Source organism: Pundamilia nyererei, unplaced genomic scaffold (assembly GCF_000239375.1).
Source record: "Pundamilia nyererei isolate P.nyererei 1_Seehausen unplaced genomic scaffold, PunNye1.0 scaffold00018, whole genome shotgun sequence".
Classification (NCBI taxonomy): Eukaryota; Metazoa; Chordata; class Actinopteri; order Cichliformes; family Cichlidae; genus Pundamilia; species Pundamilia nyererei.
Window position 1 is genome coordinate 2,564,937 of NW_005187419.1, and position 6,516 is coordinate 2,571,452.

Genomic DNA, 6,516 nt, shown 5'->3' on the forward strand with positions numbered 1-6,516 from the left:
TCTCTAAGACGTTCACATGTAGATGATACACCTTGCTTACCAACCAACTAACCAACCAGTGTTTATGACCCTAAAAAGAACCCCAAGAAGATGATGGAAGTTGAGGCTTCAGACTAAAAATCTAAAAGCCACTGTGTGATTTTTTTTTTTTAAGTTTTTTTTGGCTTTTTAACACAGTTTTATGACAAATTCTCATGTTAAAAACATGTAAAAGTGAACTTTGCCTCTTCCTTCTGGGAGTGAGTGTAATTACATAAACACGCATGGTCTGAGAAAAAAACCCACAAAGATAATAATCCATGTTCTGGTCTAGACTATAATCCTTTTCATTAGTTTCTTTTTAATCTAGATTTGCTTGAAAGCTTTATATATATTATCCATCTTTGTGGCTAAGGTTACCCCGGAGTCTGCTGAACTAATAATTTGTTGGCCGACATAAAACACACCAGTAATAAGGTATGAATACAATTAAGTCACCACAACGCCAAGTTCTGGTATACTCCAGAACAGAAAAAAAACTTAGCTGGCTTTTAAAGATTATAAAAAGATATTTTAAAAAAAACAAAAACCTTACTCGCTCTGACTAAGTGTTTAACCTTAACATGAACTAAAGCTTAACCTTGACACTAAAATCAAATAGATCTTTGAAGTGGTGTTAAAATGTGAAGATGCGAAAGTGTCCTCGCACCAATGGTCTGCAACTCAAAGCGGTCCTCACTAAGATAGCTAAACAAGAACATACACACAGATTGAGATAGAGCTCTCACCTTTTTGTCTCCCTGTCCACTTTCTCCCTTTCCTTGTCTCATCTCTCTCTTTCTCTCTCCCAGCCTGCTGAGGTGACACCCCGTGTGCAGTGTGACACTGAGCTGTCACCTCCTACTCCCTGCATCACACCTCTGCCCCCTGCTGGGCCAACCCCGTCATGGCACCCAGACACCCAGCCAGCCTGTCCTCCGTTGTTGGCATAAAAACAGGCTGCACTGAACATCACTTTATATTCTGTCACGCAGTCAGCCCCACAGTCGAAAAATATAGGCTCTTTATTTCTTCTTTATTTCTCTTCGTCTTAAACCCTTTTTTCATAAAATAGATGAATAGGTCTATTTTTCAATTAACTTTAAGTTCTCCTTACAAGATTTAAGCTAATATCAAACAGGAAAAAACAATAAGACACTTAAAAAAAGAACTAAAATATTATAATCTCTTCTGTATCTCACCAAAAATAAGCAAAGACCAAAAGCACCAAAAATTTTTTTATTAAGCAATAATTTATCTCTTGTGGAACCATAAAAAAGGCTAAACGTCAGGTGAAAAATGTGCATTTGGCTACTGAATAAAGACGGTCATCTCCAGCAGTAATTTTCTGTTTTCCCAACATGAAATACTTTTGACATATTTTGGATTCCAGGCATGCTCGGACATAAATCTGACAACCTCGTCACTCTGTTTTTGCCTTCTGTTGTATGGGTTTGGTGCCATATTTTAGTCGCAGTTGTAATTAAAAACAAGAGGTCAAGCTGAAATGCGAAGAAGCGGCACTCAATAATTTTTCATCTTCTGGCCTTTAAGATTAATAAAATAGGAAAAAAAAACCCTGATAATAAAATAAGTTTAAGGTCAAGCTGCTCTCAACCTGCATACTTGTGTAGCCTCTGATGAGGGGCCCAAGAAGACATAGCTTTATTTCGACAGGGTGAGGAACCACTGCACGTATATAACATTTTTAGTCATCTCTTAATTTCAAAGCTAATTTTTTCTGTAAATTCAAGTTAGTAAATTTCATTTGAATCTTCACTTTCTGTTGCAAATTGCTCTACATGCAAATATTTGGCAGTGCAGACTGTCCTGAAACACACTTGACTACTCAGACCTGGCTTTTCTGATTGAGGAGAAGAGCAATGCAATGTCACATCTGGATTGCAGTCATCATATGTCAATGAGGACTCAGTGGATTGCTAGTTACGCTCATCTGGTTGTTTTGTGTCCCGATGTACGCTCTTATACTTTAGCTTTCTGAGTCACTAGGTGTGTGTGTCCAGCCAGGCAGGCCAGTGGCAAGCGGGGACGGAGCAATTGAGATATAGAGCATTAGTTGGTGTCAGGAGTAAATTAGAGGCCAGATCTGTTTTCTAATCAGAGCACAAGCACCGTGTTAGAGGAATTAGGGCGACAGCTGCTGGGAGCTTTTTATTCCTCTCTCTCTCAGCCAGAGACAGGCAGACCCCAGCTCAGGGACCACCTCTTTACCACAGCCACCTGTCAACACCGGTGTGTGTATGTGTGTGTGCACATGCGTGTTTCCATCCCCCCACTCGACGTGCACGCTCACATACGTATGACACACACATCCAATACCATGTGAGCTTGCACACATGCTTGCACACATGCTTGCACACAGACACACAAACACCGTCTGGTACGCTGACCTCCCTCCATCTCTGAAATTAATGACAGTGCAGGTTCTATGTGCGCGTAGCCGCTCGTGGTGTGTTTATGTTTTCCGACAAGTGTGAAAGGCCCTTCTGAGATATCAAATTTAGATAAGGTGGAGCGGTGGGTGGCCTTGCATATGTCTGTTTACTATGGATACCAGAAAAGGCCTCAATGCTACGACAGCCCGTTCGTTAAACAACATCGGTTTCGCAGGCACAGAGTTATTGTAAGAATTTGACAGTGACATCACTGGCAAACAAAACAGAGCAACCATTTGTTGATCACAGTTTAGACAAAACACTAGAATTTCAAATTAAGTGTGAAGCTATAAATTAATGTACGGAAGGCATAGAAACGCAAGGCCAAAAAAAGTTACAAGTAAATCAGTATATAATTCTCCTAATTTGTGTCAAGTCTGGAGAAAGTATGTGCATTTACAAATGTTTCTTTGCTTCAGTGCAGAATAACGCAACTTAGGATGACTCCCAATTCTAAGGATGATTGATAATACCATGAATAAATACGTCGTGAGCTACTTGTACTGATCTTACCCGACAGAGATCTGTTGTGGGCTGCGTTGTAGGAGGGTGAGAGGTGTAGGAGGTGGCATCGAGATTCACACAGTGTCACACACTTGCTTCGGAAATGTCACCTTTTTTCTTTTCTTTTTTTTCTTTTTTAAACTGAATTGCTGAATCTGCAGAGTGTATAGTTGTTTTGTTCTTTCAGGTAATGCAGGATCCACTTTTGGGAAATTTGATGTAGAGCTCATTACAGCAAGCGTTGGCACAGGAAAGGAATGCAGCTTTAATTAAAATAAGTGATTATCATTTCTGTGTATTTAGTATTTCAGGATTTACATTGTAAGAAAATGCTGTCAATTAATTTATAGCAAAAAGCTGGTAGCTCTGATTGACAACACTGAACATTTATTTTACAGTCAACCTATTGTAATATACAGCAATGGTCTCTTGCTATAAATATAGCATGGTACTATGCTCTTTATAGACTTTAAGGTTTATTTTTTTACCTCCATGATAATTTTATTACTTTAAAATATTTTTGCACGTCTTCGCCCATATAATCTGAATTTACTTCCTTGTACTTTCTAAACTATGACAAGATGTTTTACTTTAATTCTCTCTCTCTCTCTTTTTTTAAGAATAAAATTATGTAAGCCTCAACTTAAGAGTGACAAGTTATGAGGCCCTAGTCTCATATGTTGTTGCCTTCTTGTATCCCATACAAATTAATTAATGGAACGTGCTCGTGCAATCATGTTTCTCAATATGCAGGCAAAATATACAGATAAGTAAACTTCAAAAAACTAAGGACTAAGATCAAAGCTACTTTGAGCTGTTCCCTTATTCACAAGATAACCTATTAAAGGTCATCTTATCTGTTCTCTTATCTTATTCACAAGGTGTTGCCTCAGCGGGTAAGCGCTACATTTTTGATTTGGTAGATTTTTATGCTGAATGCCCTTCCTGACACAAACCCCAAGGGATTCGTGTCTCCTCCTGTAATCAAACCAAGGCTCTCTAGCTTGTTGGGGAAATGTGTAAACTACTACACTAGAAGCAACTAAACTTAAAAAAAAAAGCTAAGGTCAATTTAACAAATTAAATAAATAAAAGACTTAAGTTTGATTTACATTTTGAACTGAGCAAACACTTGGTGACAACGGGAAAGAACAACTCCCTTTTAACAGGAAGAAACCTGAATTTTAGGAGTGTTCTCGGCCATACCAGATCCCATTCCAAGTAACCATCACAACACTTATTATCATAGAGTGTATGTATTTTTCACAAAAGGTATTGTGGTAACTATAATATTGCATTATTGTATGAAATATCCTGAATTTTCACATCAATTTGATACAGTACTATGAATGAAACCAAAGATGAGAAAAATTGTTTGGGTTGTTGCATAAAACATTTAAAAGTACTTTGAAGAATCTTTAGTGTTCAATCACCAAACTCACACTTTTCTTCACTGTTATTAATTCTCAGTGTTTTCCCCCCAATTAGACACATAAAACTTACAAACTTGTCCTAAGATTAAAAATGTACGGTAATCTTAGGACTGTGGTTCCTGTAAACTTTTAATACTGCAATTCCAATATACACTCCCTTTTGTATTTTGTTTTCTTTTTAATGTGTGAATTTAAAGTTTTTGGGGAGCAGTAAAAGCTTGAGTAAAGTGATATTCATGTTATTTTAAGATAAGAATGTAACTTGAATGGCAACCATCCACCCATCCAGGTTTGGGGTTGGGGGTTGGAGGCTCTCTAACTTGTCATATGTGCAGGGTACACCCTGGACAGATCACCAGTATACATAAAGATTTTCAAGTAAAACTCCAAATCATTTTCAGCATGATTACCAAGGGGTTTGAGCAAAAATAACTTCACACCCACTGCTGTTACATCACACTAAACATAACCTCAAAGTCAAGTAGACCTTCAGCTATTTATTGTGATTGGTTATTGGGTGTCCCACTCACTACACTAATACAAAATGACTCCTTAATATAATAGTAAGTTAAATAACACATTTTTGCAAAGAGAAATCTGCAAAAACAATGTAACTCACATCTCTCTCTATAACTTCACATTAGGTGTCAGTCTTGTGGCTTTGAAGGCTAATTTGCTTTGGCTAAAGTCTAATAGGGAAACACATGCATGCATTCACCCGCACACTCACACACAATCCTCCTCTCACTCTTGCACATCCCACACATGTGCACCGCCACACAGTGTCATAAATAGACAGACAGTGCCAATCTGAGGCCTGGACACGAGCCAGCTCTGCAGCAGCTCAGTAGTTAAATTATTAACACCAACTGGGAGAGAGACAAAGAGAGGAGCAGATCAGGCAGCTCAGCAAAGAGGAGATCTGGAGAAGAGAAAAGAAGAGGTGAATCGAGACAAACTAAACATCAGAGGTGCAGAGGAGCTTTGCTGTTTCGGTTAGTGTGGCGCGTAAAGATGGATAGAGAGATGAGCGAAACCAAACAGGCATGCGAAGTGTAAAAATATCTCCTTGATTTCCAGTAGAGTGGGAGATTTTGGGATGAACACAGAAAACAACGGGGTCTTGGTGAGAGGAAGGTAGAGAGGTGGATGATGAGGTTTTTCATAGATGGAACTGGAATACTAATGCTGCATCAGTGTGTTGGTGTGTGTGTTTAGTAGAGTGAGGGGAGGGGAAAAGAGATGGAGAGAGATCTGGGGATGTTGGTTCTGATCCAGAGAGTTAATGTTGCGCTCATTGATGGATAGAGTGCCAGGAATGAGGCTCCATACTCACACAAGATGGATGGAGCACTGCTCTCTCTCCTTCTCTCTCTGCTCTATAGTTTAATGCCTCTCATCTTATTTATTCCTCTTTTTCAAAGATAAACAGTAATCAGAGAGCCCTACCACCAGGAGCAGCGGCATGTGTATTGGTAAAGAGGCTTTACCCCTGTGTCGAGGCATCCTGTATTGTGTCCATCCTATTAACTAAATGTAAAACGCATCACCAAAAGACTCAGTGATGGTATCCAAATTTACTGACATATATTGTAACAGACGACAAGATCAGCATCCTGCTTGGATTTCTATATATTTGTAGAAATTATCTGTAAACTCTCTCTAAAAAAAAAAAGACATTTTGAAGTAGAAGATCGAGTCCTGAATGCATGTGAGAGAATGGTGTATGTGGCTTATACAACCAAAAAAAAAGTCAACTTCAAGTTAAAAAGTGTTTGGCTAAGTGTGAACAAGTGACTTGTGAATGTGAATGCATGCTCAGCAAGATAAAAAATCAAAAAACAACAACAAAAACCAAATGTGAAGTATAACCGAGTGTTTTGTATTGGGCGTGCATACATGGATGTACAGATGCATGTACAGAACGTGTGTTGTTTTTATTTAGCTTGCCTCCTTTGGCCATAAAGCCCCCACCACTTTCATCGTAAATACACAAAAACACACACTTTCCCCAGTTTCCTCCTTTATGGCGGGGGCATCGGGGGGTGAAGTGATCTGTGCGAAAGCCTCCTGTTCTATGCGCCGCGCGGCTGAGGCAGAGGGGG